This window comes from Pleurodeles waltl, chromosome 6, assembly GCF_031143425.1.
Source record: "Pleurodeles waltl isolate 20211129_DDA chromosome 6, aPleWal1.hap1.20221129, whole genome shotgun sequence".
NCBI lineage: Eukaryota > Metazoa > Chordata > Amphibia > Caudata > Salamandridae > Pleurodeles > Pleurodeles waltl.
Window position 1 is genome coordinate 727,854,303 of NC_090445.1, and position 22,304 is coordinate 727,876,606.

Sequence of the window (22,304 nt, forward strand, 5' to 3'; positions counted from 1 at the left end):
GAGCACTAAGCAATCAATCAATCAATCAATCAGAACATTTCTAAAGCACACTACTCACCTGTTAGGGTCTCAAGGCGCTGGGGAGGGGGACGCTACTGGTTGAAAAGCCACGTCTTGAGGCGTTTCCTGAATGTCAGGAGGTCCTGGGTCTGGTGAAGGTGGAGCGGTAGGGAGTTCCAGGTCTTGGCGGCGAGGTGAGAAAAGGATCTTCCTCCGGCAGTGGTGCGGCTTCCGACCCCCTTCCCGCCAGCCTGTTTCTGGCCCCTGGGGGCCCCTGCACTGCCCATGCCACTGGCATGGGCACTGCAGGGGCCCCCTAACAGGGCCCCATAAAGATTTTCACTGCGGAGCGGCCATTTGGCGGTGACCGCATGGCGGGCGGTCGAGTCAGAATGACCGTCTATGTGTTCCTACGTTTAGAAACTCTTAGTGCTGTGAACATTTTGCCTTGTGGGCACTCCAAACTTTTTTAGGCTCTGAATCAAAGGTCTTCATGTTTGTATTCTTGACAAGTTTTTGTATTAGAGTCTCAGAAAGACTTTGAGCGCACAGTCTTGATATTTGAGTTTTGAATTGAACCATGTTTTATTGGACATTCTGCAGAGTGACAGAAAACTCCGGTTTCCCTTTGAATTTGTATCTGTTCCCAAGCCTTATTTAAGATGAAGCCTGTAAGTGTTACTGTTGTAAATAATTGTTAAAACACCATATGCTAAGAACTGTTAGTAAACTACTCTTGTTGTTTCTAGTGCACCACACCCGCATCCACACACAAAGGGCGAGGGAGTACAGTTCCTCTTGTGCTGAGTCACAAGGCATCAGAGCAAACCCAGTGGTGCAAGTTTGTTTTTTTCTTGTTTTTTCCATAACCCCCCTTATCATCAGAGGCAGTTTGTGAATTAAGGTTGTTGTTGCTTGATTTCATTTTCTGCCTGAAGTGGGTTAGAGGTCCAGCATCATCTCCGCAGTCAGAATGAGGTGAGTGCATGACACAACCCCCACTCTACCCTCCCCCAGTGCTCGTCTGAGATCTTGTGCATCCTGAGTGTCACCTCATAAGCAGAAAGCCATCTATCTAGGTCATGTCCCACCACATAATTGGGCACGAGATCCTTAGGTATGCGCTCCTTCTTGTCTCCTTCAGACACTGATTGTATGTTGCCACCATTGCTGCTGGACTCTGCTTGTCTAGCTTCAAGGTCTAGTGTTCTGAAGCTTCTCCCATGAACCAATCATTTCTCCTCCATAGCTACCTTCACCGTTTAAGCTTGGCCATCTGTTGCCTGAACTCCCTTTCTGCCTTCCTGTCGGCCAGCTCCTCTGTGGACAGGCTGTATGAGGGGACACTGCTTCTTGCTCTGTCAGAAACTTCTAACTCAGGAGATGGGTCATCCTCCTCCCCTTATGGCTGTGTTTTAGGGATGATGTCCAGGTCCTGATCCTCCACAGCATCCTCCTCATTTTCATCCTCTATGGCTGTTGTTAACTGGTGAATCTCTGTCCAGGCCCTCAGAGCTTTCTGAAGCTCCAACTTCTTGGTGCCCTTCTTCTTACGGAACTGTTCGAGCTCAGCCACATTGTAACTTCCTGGGTTAGCATGCTCATACTCCATTACTACAGGTATGGCTCAGACAGTCAATGAGAGTAGATTTGTAAAAAGCCAAAGAAGCCAATCAAGATAAATGAAGAAAAAAAAACGAAAGTCGATTTGGAAAAAGCAAAAGAAGCCAATCAAGGAGAATTTAAAACAAAATCCAAATAGACCTCAAATCATTTAATGAATGTAGTGTAACACAAAATTACTGTACAGCACTGCATAAACATGAGTCCAAATCCTCACTGCTAGATCACCACTTTAAGACATTGGGATACTGGTTTGGGGGAACCCTATTAAAACAGCAACCACAATCCTAATCAGGGTCAAGTCACAAGGGATCCCCAAATTAACCTGTGATCAACTCTCTAGTAGCTTGACACAGAGCAGTCAGACATAACTTGGAGGCAATGTGTAAAGTAGTAATGCAGCAGTTAAAACAGTAATAAAGTAAAAACACAACACAAGAAGAATCCCACACCAAGTTAGAAAAATAGAGTAAGATTTAATAACAAAACTAAAATGACAAACATCCATCCAGTAGAACTTGAGATAGGTAATTTTGAAGATTTAGTCGGAAATAGCACCTAGAAGCACAAAGCGCCACTCTTGGCTATCTATAATAATATTAATAATGTGATTCATAGAGCGCATAGTTACTCCTTACGAAGCACCTCAGTGCTAGGATGCTGATTTAGGTAAAGAAGGAGTTGCCCAGCCCAGGGGAGTATCTCAGCCTGATTCAAAAAGCCATTTTTTTTATTTTTTTCTGAAAAGGATGGGGTTTGCTGAAATTCCACAGGCTTGGGTGCAAGAAGGCCAAAAGAGCACCTTCCTATTCTGGCCCTTTTGAATGATAGCCCATTTTGCTTCCACTGATTTTAGGTTCCTGGACAGTACATAAGGTTTCACCATCGATTGAAGCTAATAAGGGCCTTAAGAGGAAAAAGCCTTGAAGCAGTAACAGGGTGCTTTAAAGGTGACTCTTTGCCTCACCAACAGCCAGTGTAGCTTTCCCAGAGGGGGACTGATAGAGGCCCGCTTGGGTAGCTTGAGCTGAAGCCTGTTCAGACGGGACTGGGGCACACCCAGTTAAAGAACACTGTAGTAGTCCAGCCTGATTATCATCCGCATGAACTCCTGTTTTTTGGGTGGATTCATGTAGGAGACGGAGACCTTTCCTTAAGAATCTCAGCAGCCCAAAACCTTTCCCTGTGACGGCAGTGATCTGGACATCTAACAAGAGTTTTTCGCTGAACCAGATGCCCAGATTCTTAACTCTATACTTGTAAGGGTGCAAGGGACCAAGGCCATCGTGCCACCAAGCATTGGACCAAATGTTGAGGTGCTTGCCAAGAACCAATACCTCCATCTTCCCAGCATTCAGTTTTAAACAGTTTGAGTCCATCTATACCACTACCTCTGAAAGAAAAAGGCAGAGGGAGGAGCCCACAGAGTCGCTGTTCTGCGACAAAGTAATGACAATTTGCATGTCATAATAGTATGAAATAATGGTAAAACCTTATCGCTCAATGACCTCTGCTACAGAGCGGACATATACAATAAAAAGTGTTTGGCTCAGGGAGGAGCCCTGCAGAACTCCTTGCTGCAGGGAACACATCGTCGAGTTAAAGGGTTTTTGAGAGGAATGAAAGGTGCATCCCAGCAGAACCGAGGACAGTCAGTGCAAAACATTGCAGACAATGCCACACTTCCAAAGCCTCTTGATCAGGATGTTGTGTGATACAGTATCGAAGGTGGCACTGAGATCCAGCATCAAAATTGACACAGTGTCCTCCATGTCAATGATCCGAAAGGGCCGACTCTGAGGCCAGCCGAAAGGAGGATTCCATGCTGTAAGAAGGGCGGAAGCCAGATTGTGTCTAGTGTAGGAGACTGCTGTCCTCCAGATAGATGGAGAGCTGCCTATTCACATGATTCTCTGCAATTTTAGAAAACAGAGGTAGCAGTGATATAGGTTGATAATTTACTGGCTTAGAGGGGTTGAGTAGAGGTGTTTTTAGGAGGGGTACCACCATGGCGTGTTTCCATGCTGGGAGACGCACCCAGGGAACTGAGAAAGATTGGTAAGTTCACACAGGACTGGCTGGATAGTTTCACAACCCTGCTCCAAGGTGGAGGGGGAAATAAGGTCAACTGAGGATCCAGGCTTAATGGCAGAGCAGAGGGAAGTAAGTTCCTTGATTTGGATAGGGCAGAAATGCCGGAGCTTAACACTGTCACCGGAGGTGGTCAAACCATGCCTCCAGCTGTGGGTGGTTTCTGGCTTCTGCCAAAAAGGAGGCATAGATGTGTTCCACCTTTTCAGAGAAAAAGGAGGCCATGAAATTGCAACTCTCTTCAGAAGTAAGAGAGGAGGGTGAGACAGAAGACAGTGAGGTGAGAGATGTAAAAATCTGAAAGTTTTTGCGAGTCAGAGATTTTCTTGGAACAGTAATCTCCGTGTGTCTGGTTGATATGCAGATGATAAGCTTTCAGAGATATCTTGTAGTCATCTCTACAGCATGGATCGTAGGCTTTGTGCCAGAGGCGCTCGAGCCTTTCGCATTTCTTTTGAGGGCCCAGAGTTCATTGTTCAACCATGCTCCTGACAGTTTATTTCTATGTGCAGCTTCTTTTAGAATAGGGGCTATCTGGTCAAGTGCTCCTCTGTGCCAGCCATCAAGTTGATTGATGCCTTTGTCTACACAGTAGTTGAGAGTCAGATAGTTATTATCAAGGCTTGATTGAACCTCTTGGGGGTCGCCTTAGACCACTGTTGCACCCACATAGGGTGCAGAAGCATGGTTCACTGGTGTTCTAGTATGGGATATGCTTACGGGTACGGCCAGATGATCTGACCACACCAGTGGGAAACGGAGCTGAGTTTCAACAAATGTCATATTGGTGAACACTGGATCAAGAATAAGCCCTAATGTGTGTGTGTTGGCAAGAACAAGTTGGGGGAGGCGAAGACTCTCCATATCCTGGACTAGTGCTTTCACTGCTGGAGAGTTGGTGTCATCAAAGTGGACATTAAAGTTGTCTAGTCCCAAAAGATTGGAATAGCGCATAGGTAGAGGGGACAGCTTATTCACAAATAGGGTGGAAAAGTTCAACAGCGGCCCAGAGGGTTGGTAGACAAAAGCTCCTCATACAGCAAGGTTTTGAGAGAGAGCAAGGGAGAAGAAGGCAGCTTCACAGCCCTTGATAGAGAATCCAGAAAATGAGCATTGGAGATCTTTCTCAAAGATTATTGCAATCCCACCCCCTCTTTGTAAAAGCCTATCCTGCTTGAAAATGGAGAAACCGTGCTGGATGGCCTGCAGTATGTCAGGAGAGGAGTCCTCTTCGAGCCAAGCCTCAGTCAAGAAGATAGCATCTGGCATTTGTTCTTCAAGAAAGTCCCGTATTTCAATTCTATGCTTAGTCAGTGATCTGCAGTTTAATGAGAAGACTTTGAAATAGTGTTGGGATCGTGATACAGGGATAGTTCTATTGGTCGATGCTACAGGGTTCAGGACTGAAAAGCCGCAGTGAATGCAGTGTGAGTCTCTGTTGCCTAGGTTTACGAATTCATCGCAGGCTTTGGGCAGTGCAGGGCGGAGACCCAATAGTTTGAGTTTAGTGTATTGGCTGGGGTCAGAGCTGGAGTCTTGGCCCTTGGTGCCATCCGGGCACTGATGGGCGATGAAAGACGCAGATGGGCTTGCCTTTGACGCACCGCTGTGTTTCCGTACAACACCCCCACTTAAGTACAGTGTGTCATATTAACTAGACCTCTGACCTCGAAGTTGGGCTGCACACTTCCTGGTCACATGGTATAACACACCACTGCTGACCAGCTCACAGTCTCCAAGAATTTAAAATGCCCCCAAAAGTAAATTTCACATGCACCACATGGTCTAATCATGCAAGACTGTGATAAAGTCACAACTTCATTCCGACCAAGATGGAGCATGGGTCGGATACAGGGACTAGGTTAGTCTCAACTGAAAGAGTTACCTTGTCAGTTGGGGTGGGCTTAAATCCACAGAGTTACATAAAAACTCTGCCAAATTCCACAGAGTTCGGCGAGCAGGTGGAATCAGGCATGTTGCACTGCTCTTGCTGATTTTTAGTGCCCAGGAGCTTCATCCACAATGTAAAATCAACATTAACAGCACCATGTGGCATGCCAGAAGGCGCATCTTCTTTCTGCCGCTCGAGTAGATTTTCTACTGAAGCGGCAGCTTTCTCAACATGGATGGTCGTGAGGTGCCGCAACCTCTCATGTTGAGAAATGCCGCTGGGAGGTATTCTAGTGCTCAAAACCACACTAGGTGACTCAAATTTCTCATTCGCGCTCACCAATTTAATGTTGGCAAGCCGCACATGAGATAAACTCGCCCATGAATGCGGTTGGCGGAGTTTTCGTGGAACTCGGTGCTCCTTGGGCAAAACTCTGTGAACTCTGCCAGTGGAGTAGAACATTTCACCCACCCCTGCTTTTCAGTCCAGCGTCAAGTGTTCTGTTGGCGGTGGAAAGGGCTGTGAGAAGCAAGGAGAGCATTGTGGGTGTCTGTCAAAGTAGCACAACAAGCAGGCCAGGTGTCCCAGTTGGTTGTTGTTGTAGCACAAGGATCCTGTTGGCTTTATAGATGGTTGGGGCTGGAGCTTCACTTTCACAATCACCACAGCGTTCGATGCTGTAGTTCAAAGTGTTGGTTCACTGGAACTCATGTTGGTGGTTGGCATGGGTGGTGTGGTCTTCGAGCGAACAAGCCTGTTCACATTCACAAAGAGCCCAAGAATTTCAGAGGTACTCAACCAAGGATGCAGGCCCACTTGGGGTCAGGAACTCAATTTGGCAGAGGCCAGCAGGGCTCAGACAGGTCCAGATGTAGGTCCAGTTGCAGGCCCAGGCAACAGGAAACAGGCAGTTTCAGGGAGCCTCTGGAGCTTATGTCCCTAAAGCTCAAAACAGGAGGCTAGTTGGCTGACCCTTGGAGTCACTTCAGCCTGGGATGAAGGGTGCATATCCAGTCTTCTTTCTCAGAAAGCAGGGTAACAGAGCAGCAGGGTAGCAGAACAGCTGAGGAGGAGTCTTTCTGGCAGCAAAGCAGCGGAGCAGTCCTTCTTCTGTATTATCCACAGGTCCAGGAGTGTGCTTAAGAGTTGGTGCCTGAGGTCCGGTATTTATACCTGGTGCCTCCTTTGAAGTGGGAGAAGCTTCTAGGGGTTTCCTTTTGAAGTGTACAGGTTTCCTGCATCTCCTGCCCTGGCTCCAGACTCCAGGGGGTATGTAATCCTTTGTGTAAAGACAGGACACAACCCATTCAAGTGTAAGTGAGGCTGTGCCTAACTTGTCCCTCCCATCCTGCCAGTGAAGGCCCGCCCAGGCGCACCTATGCTCTCTATTATGTGTTGCTGTCTAGGAGCAATATACAAAGACCAACTACACCCAGTCATGTGACCCAGAGACATGCTGCAGGCACTTAATGTTTAAAGCAATAAAATTGCATCTTTCTATGAGTGACATTTTCAGAAGTGTAACCACAAATCCGACTTCCTCATAAAAGAGGATTTTTCAATTCCAAAGACACCAAATATGAACTGTTCACCTGTTCCCATTTGTAATTTACCACTTATTACATGTAATAAGGTAACTCCAGTGTCATCCTATTAGAAAGGCAGGCCTTCCAATAGTAAAAAATGAATTTGAGAGTTTTGCACTACCAGGACATGTAAAACTTAAAAGTGCATGTCCTTCTTTTTAAATGCACTGCACCCTGCCCTCTGGGCCGTGCATAGCCTACCCCAGGGGTGGCTTATAGGTATTAAAAAGGCAAGGTTAAGCCTGGCAAAAAAAAAAAATTGTCAGGTCAAAATGCCAGTTTAGAACTGCATACAAAGGCTGCAAATGGCAAGCCTGAGACATGTTTGATAGGACCATTTAAGTTGGTGGCAAATCAGCACTGTGGGCCCACTAGTAGCGTTTAATTTACAGGCCCTAGATACACACAGTATCACTGTACTAGGGACTTATAAATAATTCAAATGCTAAATAGGGATTGGCCAATGATACCATGATCCAAGGAATGTGCACGTGCACTTTAGCAGAACAAAAGGAGGCGGAAGGCCAAACATTTGAGGGAATGCCACGGCAAGGCTGACAGGTTTAACACCACCTATTTATCCATAATAGCTTGCAGTTGTTCATGTATCAAGTTTTTTCCACCATCTTCGGATGGTATTAGCTTTGAGTGGGCAGAATAATTATTCATGTGGCTGGGCTAGTGCTTAGGTGCTAAGGCAATATGAGGCACAATAAGATTGTACTCTGATTTGCTGTTAAAGTAACATATTTGATAATATCAGAATAAATCTGCAGTTGGGCTAATTTCATACGCAAAAATAATTTATAAAAACCCTATATTTTGGTTGTGGGTCTGAAGACTTTCCTGAAGACTTAGATACTGCTAGGGATGATATATATTTTTTATTGATGTTGCTGCCCACTTGTAACTTAGAATTATTTTGATTACGCACTTCATTGTAATACTCTGTTTGGTGAGAGCCTGCATAGCACTGAGTGTGTATCGTCTTATTTTCAAATTTTGTCATAAAACCCTTGACCTATTTCACTGATCTAGAACTCAGTAATTGAATGGTCTCTTTTATTTAATTTATTGATTTCTGATATTTTGATGTGGAGGGAGGTGCCTTACTTCAGGGACAGATTGCCTCATGAAATTGAGATTTAACGATTCATCAAATTGTGGGCGCACTGTTGAGGTAAAATTTCTAGTATCAAAATTGCGGGGTCAACTGCACCCACACTGTCCCGATCGAGATGAAGATTTGAATCAGACAGTGACCCTTTGGTACATTTAAACATGTGCTAACCAGAAAACGTGTGTCAATGGCTGCGCATTTCGAAAGTTATTACTTCTGCACTTGTGCATGATAAAACCCAATAGTTATGTAGGAAAAATCAGTGGCCATGTAGGTACATATATATAAAGTAGGTCCTCATGTTTCACTGCAGTTAGGTTTTGCACAAAATCATCAGGCCAATACACAAATAACTGAGATTCACAAGAACTTATTATACATGGCACAAGTACTCAAGTGTAACATTCTTTAACTAGGATAAAAGACATCTGCACTAGGTACATGTACCTAATGAACAAAAGATAAAAACACATAGGCCCTCATTACAACCTTGGTGGTAAATGCCGCCTACTGCCGTGCTGACGGCCGCCAACATACCGTGACCACGGAGGTATACCGCTACGGGCATTATGACCGACACAGAGAAATCCACCACTATACAGACACCCTAACAAGTCCGCCACACCAAAGGTCAGTGATAAACTGATAATAGCAAAACCCACACCGTTACGCCAACAGGAATACGCCCACAGTATCACGACCCACGAATCACCGTGGTGGTCTTTGAACCGCAGTAAACCATTGGCGGTACACACCGCCGCGCTCAAAATACACGCACACTTACAAAACTACACAACATTGGACAATTCAAACTACACACACCTGGCACACATACACACACCACACCCACACACTCACAACTCTATAAAACACACACCCACATTACCCACAACCCTTTACGAGAAAAAAAAGATTGCCAACAGAGAGAGACACAAGCCAGGAGCACCCACTCAATCTGAGCCACAGAACACCATCACCCATTCACCATCCATGCACCTCACACCACACACCCCAACACAGCACCCCACACATCACCCCACACATCCTCACACACATCACTCCACCACATCCATGGCACCCCAAAGACACCCCCCAGGTTCTCTGAGTAGGAGCTAAGGGTCATGGTGGAGGAAATCATCCGGGTAGAGCCACAGCTATTCGGATAACAGGTGCAGCAGACATTCATTGCTAGGAAGATGGAGCTATGGCAGAGAATCGTGGACAGGGTCAACGCCGTGGGAAAGCACCCCAGAACAAGGGATGACATTAGGAAGAGATGGAACGACCTACGGGGAAGGTGCATTCCGTGGTTGCAAGACACCAGGTAGCAGTACAGAGGACTGGCAGTGGACCCCCACATCCTCCCCCACAACTAACAACATGGAAGGAGCAAGACTTGGGGATCATGCATCCTGAGGGCCTTGCAGGAGTAGCCGGAGGACTGGACTCTGGTAAATCAAATCTTTACTACTATATCCCCCACCCTACCTGCATGCCATCACAAACTCCTACCCCTACCCTCACCCCATCACTCCACCACCTCACATATACCCCACTATCACAACCCACCCATCCCAATACCAAGACCTGCTTGCCACACCAATCCATGGACCCCCATCACAGACCTGCATGGACACCCATAACCACAGCATGCCCATTAGAGAGAATCACCTAGCCCACAAAATCACCACGCACACAAGGCAAAGCTGACAGGACAATCACAACCATACAGGGAAACACACCCATGCACAAGATGGAACACGCAGATACAATAACACTGCATTTGCATCCCCACAGGACCCCTACTCAACCTCACCAGAGAGGAGTTACCACCAACATCCAGCCCCCCCCGATGAGGCCCACAGTGATGACAGCAGCTCTGCATGCCTGGATCATGATGACCAACCTGGCCCATCAGGGACCTCTGGACAGTCGGTTACCCTGCCACAGTCCCATACCACCACAGAGCCTCCCCCTCAGGAAACACCAGCACAGCACCCACCCAGCAGGCCCATGCCACTGTCCCCAGGACACATCAATCAGCAGTGTGTCCACCACTACAGGGACCCCAGGCAACCCTACAAACACAGGACGATCAGGGACCTGGGGTCAGTGGCAGTGGGCACGTGGTTCAGGGGACAGATGCACAGGACAACATGGAAGCTGGGAGGACTGCTGTGCGACAGGGGGAGGACAGGCCCAGGGAGCCCACTCTCCAGGAGGCACTCACCAATATCCTGGGAGCATACCACCATTCCCAGGAGACCATGGGTCAGATACTGGCCAAGTTGCAGGAACCCAGCAACTGCAGGAGGGACAGTATGTGTGTTAAAAAGAAGAAAATATATCCAAATAAATGTGTAAATTGGTCCTTTATTGGAGCATCTCATCCACAGCACGACAACAGCTACCCTTTTCTCAGCTCTGCTCAAATCTCCCTCAACACTCCACATTCTATATGATGTCAGACCATGACATCAGGCCAGAGCAGAGCAAAGAGAACATTCTACCTTAGTCTTACAACAGGTTATATACCACAATGTGGAGATCAGGGAGGACCTGAGGGACATCCACACCACCTTGGTCACCATTGCAGGGGTGCTGGCAGAAATGGCCAAAACCATGAGGAAGGGAGTGGCACACCAACGGGCCCCTGTCACTAGCCACACCGAAGAATAGCCTTCCACCTCCGCTAGTGGACAGGAGGCCCCGCCACTCGACCAACAGGCCACCAGCACCCCACCCCCTGCAGAAGAAGAATCACCCCCACAAACAGCAGAAGCCAGAGAACATTGCCAAGACCCCTGCCAGGAAATAAGACTCTCCTGATAGTCACCCTTCTGTCCCTCTCTGTAACTCTGTCCACCTTGAACTGTCATTGCTCTCCTTCCTATGCCCCATTGGACACTGCACCTGTGATACCAAGAGACTGGACTCTAACTGGACATTCCTCCACCATCACCCCAGCCAACTCCACATCCCCCTCTAATTATTAGCACTTCAATAAACACCCTTGGAACAAATACAAATCTGGAGTCTGTCAAATGATTGAAATATGTATTAGTACAACATTCTGAAAATATTGCAAGTCATATGTACAGTTATATATACATTGGTATGACCTTTAGTGAGCAGCAGTAAACATACCAGGAGCCAGAGTGGGCCACAGAGATCTGAAAATAGAGATGCCAAAGGGTACAGTAAGTGGCCATAGACATAGGGAAATCAGGCTGCCTTGTACAATGTCCAACAGAAAACTGAAAAGTAAAGTGAAGTTATAGGGCCTCATTCCGACCCTGGCGGTCATGGACCGCCAGGGCCGGGGACGGAGGAAGCACCGCCAACAGGCTGGCGGTGCTTCTGGGGCAATTCTGACCGCGGCGGTAAAGCCGCGGTCAGAAAAGGGGAACCAGCGGTTTCCCGCCGGTTTTCCCCTGCTCCAGGGAATCCTCCACGGCCATGGGGATTCCGACCCCCTTCCCGCCAGCCTGTTCCTGGCGGTTTACACTGCCAGGAAGAGGCTGGCGGGAACGGGTGTCGTGGGGCCCCCTAACAGGGCCCCATTCAGATTTTCAGTGTCTGCAAAGCAGACACTGAAAATCGCGACGGGTGCCACTGCACCCGTCGCACACCAGAGCCGGCTTCATCGTTGCTGGGGCTTTCCCGCTGGGCGGGCGGGCGGCCTTTTGCGGTCGCCCGCCCGCCCAGCTGGAAAGTCAGAATGACCGCCGCGGTCATTTGACCGCGGTGCGGTCTTCTGGCGGTCTCCGCGCGGCGGGCGGCACCCGCCGCCCGCCGAGGTCGGAATGACCCCCATAGTGTCTTACATGTGTGTCACTGGAAGTACTGCAGTATGATATTACTTCTGTTGTCCACATCTTCTTCTTCTGCCTCTGCTTCCTCACTGTCCACAGGCTTCACCGCTGCCACAAGACCATATCCAGGCTCATCCTCCTGCAGAAAATGCACCTGGCGTCACAAGGCCAGGTTGTGCAACATGCAACATGCAACGATGATCTGGCACACCTTCTTGGGTGAGTAGATCCTGTCAGATGGAGGCACCAGAATCTGGCCTTCAGGAGGCCAAAAGTCCTTTCAATGATCCTCCTTGTTCACCCATGTGCCTCATTGTAACGTTCCTCTGCCCTTGTCCTGACATTCCTCACTAAGGGTCAGTAGCCATGAGAGATTGGGGTAACCAGAGTCACCTGCAAATATTCGAGGGATACCTGTTAGACATACACTCACCCTTAGGGACAACCCCACACCCATATACCTACATCAACAGGGTGGGGACAATGGGCTCACCTATTAACCACACCAGGTGCCTCTGGAGTTGAGCCATCACATGTGGGATGCTGCTATTCCTCAAGATAAAGGCATCATGCACAGAGCCAGGATTCTTGGCATTCACATTGGAGATGTACTGGTCCGCCAAACACACCATCAGTACATTCATAGAGTGTTAGCTTTTCTGTTTCTGAACACTTGTTCATTTCTCCGGGGGGGGGACAAATGCTACATGTGTACCATCAATGGCACCAATGATGTTGGGGATATGTCCCAGGGCATAGAAGTCAGCTTTCACTGTGGCCAAATCCTCCACCTGTGGGAATACAATGTAGCTGCACGTGTTTCAAAAGGGCAGACAACACTCTGGTCAACACGTTTGAGAACATTGGCTGAGACATCCCTGATGCCATGGCCACTGTTGTTTGGAAGGAACCACTTGCCAGGAAATGGAGCACTGACAGGACCTGCACTAGAGGGCGGATTCCTGTGGGATGGCGGATAGCTGACATCAGGTCTGGCTCCAATTGGGCTTATAGTTCATGGATTGTGGCCCGATCAAGTCTGTAGGTTAGGATAATGTGTCTGTCCTCCATTGTCGCAAGGTCCACTAGGGGTCTGTACACTGGAGGATGTCTCCATCTCATATTCATCCTCAGCGGTCGAAGCCTAGGGATGAAAACGGTGAGCAGAGGGTCATAATAACACATCCATTGCAATAATGATGCATTTCTACATTTACAGAACCAGTATGTGAATCCGAGATTCAGTTGCTGTGCCAATGTCTGCTGTGACGCAGTTAGGTGCCTTGGCCTGTGCCCCCCTGATATGTCGGCTGCCTGACCTGTGAGGAGAAACAAGTGGAAATGAGGTTATTCCGCTTGCGTTGTGCACTGTTGCGGTAGGCTGTCGAAGACCGCCGCGCAACTTCACATTGGTTATCATTGGGCCCTGTGGGTTCCAGGAGCCAATGGCGATGTACGCCGGCGGTGACGGTACGCACCGCTGTGGACGTGACCGCCATTTTTTATCTATTCACTCACTTGCTACCTGACCTTCAACAGGAGAGGACCTTCACTGCAAGTGCAGCTGTGACCTGTGTCTGGAAGCGACAATGGCTCATATGTCTGGGGAAAGGGTCCCTGCCTTCACTGCGGAGGAGTTGGAGAGACTGGTGGATGGGGTCCTACCCCAGTACACTTTACCCTACGGTCCTCCAGACAAACAGGTGAGTACACTGTGAACATGATGCGTGGGCCATGAATGGATGGAGTGCTTTGTGTGTAGGCCACATGTAAGGGGGGGTTGAGGCATCCTGGCCAGAGTGCTGCATGTATGATGGTCAATGTATGTGCGTCAGAGGATGGGAGGGATATGGTGGGCCATGAGTGTGACGGTCTGGACGGTTAACTAATTCTCTCTTCTGCTGTCTTTTTCCTGCAGGTCAGCGCCCACCAGAAAAAGGGTATTTGGCGTGCCATCGCCAAGGAGGTGCGGATCCTGGGGGTCTTTGACAGGCAGAGCACCCACTGCCGTAAACAGTGGGAGGACCTGCGCCGCTGGGCAAGGAAGATGGCGGAAGCCCAGCTGGGGCTGGCCTCCCAACGAGGAAGGGGTGCCCGTCGTACCCTGACCCCCCCTTGATGTTCCGCATCCTGGCGGTGGCCTATGCGGAGTTGGATGCGCGCTTAAGGGCATCACAACAGCCACAAGGGGGTGAGTACAAATTCAGATTCATTACTTTGCGCACGTTAAGGTTTTACCCGGGTGGGGTTGTGGACTGTGGGTGCCCCTAGGCCAGGGCGAACATGGCAGGGTAGGTCCCGTGTTGGGCTGGATCTGAAGCACTCCAACCCCAATAGTGTTAGTGGGCATCTACTACTGGGCAGGGACCTCTTGGTTTTAGGAGTGCAGCTGAAGGCGTTGGCCATTGTACCCCATTGGCTGGTGACTAGCATTGTAACTGGTAGTGCATGGCCTAGTGCATAGGGCTGTTCCCTGTGTGTTGTGTGCGTCAAAGGTAGTGTTGTTGCTGGCATTGACCAAGTGTATCCTCTGTCTCTCTGCCCCCTTTTTGTTTTGTCACCCTGTCCTTGTGTGCATTAGCATCATCTGGCAGAGGAGCAGAGGCACCGGCAATGGAGGGAGCTGCATCCCACATGGCCATGGAGGCCGAATCCACGGACGGTGAGGGCACCAGTGGGACGGAGGGTGAGCGGAGCACCACGATGGGGACAGGAGGGGACACCACAGACAGCGACTCCTCCTCCGATGGAAGCTCCCTGGCGGTGGCGAACACCTCTATGCCCACCCCAACAACAGGTACAGCCGCCACTCCCCACTACCAGCACCACCCTCCCAGCAGCCCCTCAGCATGTTTCCTGTGCCCGCTCACCCAGGAGGGTGGGCAACTCCTTCGCCCCAGGCACCTCAAGCTCTGCCGCAGTTAGCCCTGCTGCCCTCAGTGAGGAGGCTATTGACCTTCTGAGATCCCTCACTGTTGGGCAGTCAGTCATTCTGAATGCCATCCAGGGTGTCGAGAGGCATTTGCATTAAACAAATGCATATCTGGAGGGCATTCACTCTGGTGTGACAGCCCAACAGAGAGCATTTCAGGCTCTGGCCTCCGCACTGATGGCAGCCATTGTCCCTGTCTCTAGCCTCCCCCTTCAACTTCCTCTACCCAGTCCCAATCCCCTCAACCCCAGCCTATCTCAAGCACACCTTCAGACCAGCTTTCACCCAAATCAACGCACAAGAGTGGCTCAGGCAAACACAAGCACCACACTTCATCTTAAAGGCACTCACACAAGCACCATCCCCATGTATACACACCAACATCCACTGCCGCCACTGTGTCCCCTTCCTCCTCGTCGTCCACCTCCCTCCCAGTAGCGTCTCCACTCACACCTGCATGCACTACATCCTCATCCACTACCTCCATCACCAGCACGCCTATCACTACACACCCCTCACTGGCAGTCACCACCCCCACATCCGTGCACACGTCCCCTGTGTCCTCTCCCACTGTATCTGTGACCCCTCCTCCCAAAGTACACAAACGCAAGCACCCACCCACCCAACAGCCATCCACCTCACAACAGCATCCAGCCCATGCACCTGCACCCAAACTCAGCAGACAGACACCTCCTACAACCACTCCCTCTTCCTCCCCTCCCAAACCTTCTCCCTCTTCCTGCCCCAGTGTCCCTAAGAAGCTTTTCCTGGCAAAGATTGACCTGTTCCCTACCCCTCCCCCCGTCCTTCCTCTCAGGCCAGGGTGGCCAAAACCCAGCCCATCACCTCAGCCACCAAGTCCACATCCGCTGTGGTTCCTGCAGCTGTCAGAGGCTCAAAGGGGACACCCGTCAGGCCAGCCAGTGTGCCACCAACCCCTGCCAAGGCTAAAACCATTCCGCCACCTGGCAAGGTGAAGAAGGGGACAACATCCAGCAAGGGGAAGGAACAACAACCACCCAGCAAGCCCACCTCAAAGACTCCAGCTACCAGGCCCAAAGTGACACCACCATCTGACAAGGTCAGGAAGGGGCACAAAACAACAGGCAAGGCACTTCAGGCGTCCGAGGCTGCAGGCGAAGGGCTGGTGGCTACCAACACAACTGCCAGCACCGCCACCTGCACCACGGCCAGCACCGCCAGCAGCCCTGCCGCAAGCACCGCCACCTGGACCGCTACCTGCACCGCCGCAAGCACCCCTACTGTCAGCAGCAGCACCCCCAGTAGGCAGCCGTCCAAGGCTGCAGGAGAAGGGCTGGAGCCTCCCCCCACCACTGGCAGCACCGGCACCTCCACCGCAGCCAGCACCACCACCTGCACCGCCGCAAGCCCCACCGCAAGCACCACCACCTGCACCGCTGGCAGTAGCACTACTGGCAGCTGCAGCAGCCCCAGTGGGCAGCCGTCCGAGGCTGCAGGAGAAGGGCTGGAGCCTCCCCCCACCACTGGCAGCACCGGCACCTCCACCGCGGCCAGCACCACCGCAAGCATTGCTGGAAGCCCCGCTGCAAGCACCGCCACCTGCACCGCTGGCAGTAGCACTACTGGCTGCAGCAGCAGCCCCAGTGGGCAGCCGTCCGAGGCTGCAGGAGAAGGGCTGGAGCCTCCCTCCCCCACTGCCAGCAGCACCGGCACCTCCACTGCAGCCAGCACCACCACCTGCACCGCCGCAAGCACCGCCACAAGCCCCGCCGCAAGCAACGCTACCTGCACCGCTGACAGTAGCACTACTGGCAGCAGCAGCAGCCCCAGTGGGCAGCCGTCCGAGGCTGCAGTAAAGGGGTGGAGCCTCCCCCCACCACTAGCAGCACCAGCACCTCCACTGCGGCCAGCACCGCCACCTTCACCGCCGCAAGCACCGCCACCTGCACTGATGACAGTAACACCAATGGCAGCAGCAGCAGCCCCAGTGGGCAGCTGTCTGAGGCTGCAGGAGGGCTGGAGCCACCCCCCACCACTGGCAGCACGGCACCTCCACCGCAGCCAGCACTGCCGCAAACACCACCGCAAGCCCCACCGCAAGCACTGCCACCTGTACTGCTGACAGTAGCACCACTGGCAGCAGCAGCAGCCCCAGTGGGCAGCCGTCTGAGGCTGCAGGAGAAGGGCTGGAGCCTCCCTCCACCACTGGCAGCACCCCCACCAGCACCGGCACTACCACCACTGTGCAGCCGTGACCACAGCCGGATGGACTCTAGCCCTGCCTCCATGGACTATCATGCAGCCTGGTCACTGCAAATCTCGTGGCTTAGACACCCAGGTGAGGGACTGCGAACTGCCACCCCCCTGTTTCCGCCGTGCTTTTGATGGCGTTGGTACCGCCCCGGAAAAGCTGGCGGATGGGCGGGTTGTAATGGGGTGGGCGGTACATTGTCTTCCTCCTGTGTGTTGGCGGTTACCGCCGCGGTGTTTGTTGCTACCGCCATGACAGTCGGAGTGTTAAAGTGGCTGTCTATGTTGGCGGTTTCTGCCATGGTTGTGATTCCATTTTTCCTACCGCCAGCCTGTTGCCGGTATTACCGCCGCTTTAACACCGACCGCCAGGGTTGCAATGAGGGCCATAATGTGCATCTATTAGCAAAATAGCCACCCCGAGTGCTGACCTAAAGATAGTACTCATAAATGCCATTTGCGAATTCCCAAAGTTGTAAACTTAGGGGCATATTTATACTCCATTTGAGCTGAATTTGTGTAATTTTTTATGCAAATTCGGCGCAAAACTAACTCCATTTTTATATTTTGACGTTAGACACATTGAACATCAAAATATTGGAGTTTGCACCATTTTTTAGATGCGTGAACCAACCTTGCGTCAACGAGATGCAAGGTAGGTGTTACTATCTAAAAAATGGTGCTAACCCCATAGCCCCATATTTATCCCCCTGTGCTAAAATGGTGCGCGGGTGGGAGGAGGGGCTAAAAAATGGTGAAAAGCTTGGTTTGCACCATTATTTAACACTTGGGTCAGATAAAGCGTTAGGGTACCTGTGGACCCATTTCCATGATTAAACACCATTGAATGGGTCTAAAGGTGCCCTCATCAGGCCCCAGGAACACCCCCATCCTCACCAGAGGGACACTGGAGGATGGAGGACCCCATCCCAGGTAAGTAGGGTAAGTATAGGTAAGTATTTTTCTTTTTACTAAAGTGCCATCGGGGGCCCAACTTGGGGCCCCCTGCATGGCACAGGGTGCAATGGCCATGCCCAAGGGGCACTTGTCCCCTGTGCTGGCCATTGGGGTGGTGGGCATGACTCCTGTCTTTTCTCAGACAGAAGTCATGTGGTATGGATGGTTTTGCGTCAGAAAATGACGCTAGGCTGGTTAGAGGCATTCTTTTGCCTCTAATCACCCTAATGTCATTGTTTGGTGGAAAACCCCTTTCTCCCATACCGCCACCCCCACCCGGCTCACAACATTTTTTTTTACGCTAGCCCACCCTTTGCATCGGCTTGCACCATTCCATAAATAAGGTGCCCGGCAGGTGCTCAGGAATGGCACAAGCCGGTGCTAAACTCTTTGATGCAAAACTGCATTAGTGCAGTTTTGCATCAAAAAGTATAAATATGCTCCTTAGGCTTTTGGTCTAAGTTTAGACCAAAAGTCTAAGCTTATCTTTGTGATTCGGGCCCCATGTCTCGGTGGTAAGCCATTAGATTTTGGGAATGCAATCCCCATATCCACTGTATGGAGGTTAAAAAGGACTGGAGCCAAGACACAGCTCCGTCTCAAGGCTTGATGTATATTATTTTTTTGGTCACTTTTTTCGCCAACTCCTAACTTAACTTGTACCCATTTATCTGAGTAAAAAGATATTATTGCTGTACAATTTGTGAGATGACCCAACTCTTGAGCTTAGATCATGGTGGATTACGGTCAACTTTATCAAAACCAGCATTATAGTCCACAAAGCAAGAACACAATGGAGGACTAAATGAATGATGTATCATGTATGATAGGGCTATGATGTTTCCCTGGGTACAAGATTCTTCCCTGAATCCTGTCTGGTAAAATTGTATTATTTTTTTCACTTTGGCCCAGTCCTCAAGTTCAGCCAGTAATATAAAAGCATAAGCTTTTGCATTCACATCTAGCAAAGCAATCAAATGATAGTCAGGTGGATCACTGTTGTCGCCTTTATTATGTCCTGGATGGAGAATGGTCCCTGTCCATGATTCTGGTACCACTGCTTTGGGAAATGATGAGTATAGAGTTTGGTTAAACACATGGGGGCTTATTTACAAGCCCTGCATGCCGCCCATTTCTCACTTTTAGTGACGTACCAGAGGCGCATAGTGCAGGCTCTTAGCTACAAGGCCACACAGAGCCACTTTGCATGGCACTTTATGGCTTTGTAGATATGGTGAAGGCAACTCAGCGCAAGTCACTGCATTCTCTTACACTGTGTCAGGGAGGCATTCCATGGGCATTGCAGTGTGTTTTGATGCATTCCCAGATTTACAAGAATCTATAAACCTGGGAATTTGTCAAAATCTTATGCCTCCCCAGGGAATCTGTCAACCTGGGAATTTGTCAACATCTTACGCCTCACCAAGGTAGTTGTAACAAGGAGAAATGTCTCTTATTTTGCCCCCTTTCTGCAGCACAAATGGAATGAGAAAAATGCCTCCAGGGATTGTTTTTGTGCAGGAAGGTGTCTTTTCCTGCAAAGAAACAATCCTGTCTGTGACACAGGCATCCTTGCACCATGGTGCAAGGATGCCTGTGTTGGCGCTAGGCAGCCCATTGTGCGGTAGCACAGAGGGAGAGGACAGAAATGCACTGTATTTTAAACAGTGCATTTCTGCCCTTTCCCTGTGGTGCAGGGCAGCCCCACAAGGCCACCTGCTGCGGTGCCCTGTGCCATGGGCTTGTAAATAAGCCCGATGGACCAGAACTCAATATCTGCTTTGAATAGCTAACCTAGAAGACCATTTGGTCCTGGTGTTCCATCTTCTCTCATTGATTGCAATGCCTTTTTACGGGTGAGCACAAAGCGCTCTGTTCCGTGTTATCTCTCTTTGGGCTTCAAACCACGCCCATGTCACATCAGTGTCTTTCATTGGTTCATGGGCTAGCCTTTTAAAATCTGCTTGCTTTCATTAGTGGAAGGCATGCATACATCATGCCTTTTCCAGTTATTAGCCCTCCTCGAGCGCAGCGACCAAGTACTGAAAACATACATGGCTCGCTGTTTTCCGTACGGTTTGTGGACTACTTTTTCTCTTTTTTCGCAGCACGATCTCGCTTGGCAGAAGTCGAGCGCTTTGCATGACATTGACCCTGTTATATAGTTAATTGCACTTTTGCTGGTTACGTAGATTATTGCACTTTTGCCGATAGGTTTCACTACCAGTGAACTGTTATTTCAGTTTGTGTGTCTGCGTTTCACTGATGGGGCCGTCAGCTCGCTTATGTGAAACTTGTACTTTTCAGTTTATATGGCAAGAAAAATCCAGTTAGTTATGTGAAACTGTTATATTTCATTTTCAATTTATGTGGCACAAAAAGTCAGGTTAGGAGTTTACAATGCTAATTGCTCGAGCTCGAGCAAACGCAAGACCATTTGCATTGTGATAACGCGTCCCAATCTAGATAATTTATTCACTCTGGGACTCGTTTTAGGCCGATGAATCTTTTGACCCTGATTGAAGTCTTCTTAAGATGAGATAACTAGTCAACATGTCAATCACCAATCAATAATCCTCATCAATAATCACAGTAGCAAATCAATCAAGGAATCAGTAACGTCAATAAACGTGAAACACAACATGACCTTTCAGTCATGAATAACCACACAGAGTTTAGTATGATTTATGATATTTATTCCCTATTGATTGCACTCTACTAGCAAGTGTATTAGTCTCAAAACCAAGAAGCACATCAACATTGTCATAATATGGCAACTCGAATAAGATTTCATCAAAGCAAAAATCATGAATATTAGAACATAGCACGACGTCAACATGGATTAACTTTAGTATAGTATCATTAGCGCATTATCCAACAAAGCATAGATTCAGTCATTTGTCTATTTGCGTCCGTTTAGTGCACCCCTTAACTAACCTCGAATTAGCATTAGCATGTTGGGCTTCATGCAAAACAATTTTGGCAACACAAATTTAGAAAGCATCTGTCTATGGTCTCTGTCAAAAGAAGCAGTTGGTACCTAGAAAGGAAAGGCAAATAGACAATCACACTTTCATCATCATATAGTTACCCTTCGTAATGGGTCAGCATACAGAGTCTGTCTTCGTCCTCAGGACAGCAGTTGATTCGCTAATGGCCAGGAAACACAGTAAAGTTCAGCAAGATCGGGAAAAAGGGAATACTTCCCTCATAAAGAGGAAAAGTATAAAATCAGGCAAGGCAAAGTAAGGCTGGTTTGAGGAATCATCAGCAAAGTCTTTAGGCAGAGTATCAAAGTAACAGCATGCAATGGCAAATTAGCTCGTAATGGCTAGGGCGGCATAGATTGGCTCTGAATGGCTTGTAATGGCTGGTAATCCCTCGTGTCCATAATTTTTATATCAATCTTGTGGTACAGTCCCCTAATTTCCAATTGGGCAAGTTTTAGCGCACCATCACCTCCATCTAATAGTTTACTGACCGCCCCATCAAAATTGTCACCTCATAACAGTTCTCACGTAGTTTATTGGTTCCTGTGATTGACGTCTCCAGCGGGTAAACTGTCCGGCATGATTTCATGTTCTCGTGGTCCTCTCACAGACCCAGTCAGTAGTTCCATTGTCTATACCAGTTTAGGCGACCTTGTACCTGTTGCAAGTTTACACTGTTGCATTCGGCAAGAATCTCTCCTTGAGTAAGTCGAGTTTCATGAGAATTAATCTACTACGGTTCACTCATCTTCTAGCTTCTGGAAAAGTACAACTACACGTCCTTCAGCAGGTCAGCACACTGCACGTTAGAAAAACACATTTAATATGAAACTAGGCAGCTAGGCCTTGACTCACGATAACTAAGGCCTAGTGAATTAATTAGCAAAACCTTAACGTATAACTCTTAATATTAGTATAAGATCATACATTAATACATTATTATTTCATTATTAGTCAATTTCATTAATCATCGTATATAATGGTGGCCACTCCCCGTGGGCACATTTCGGACTCACGTTTAGTAAAACACATTAATACATTTTCTTTGCTGCATTATTATGCATTAG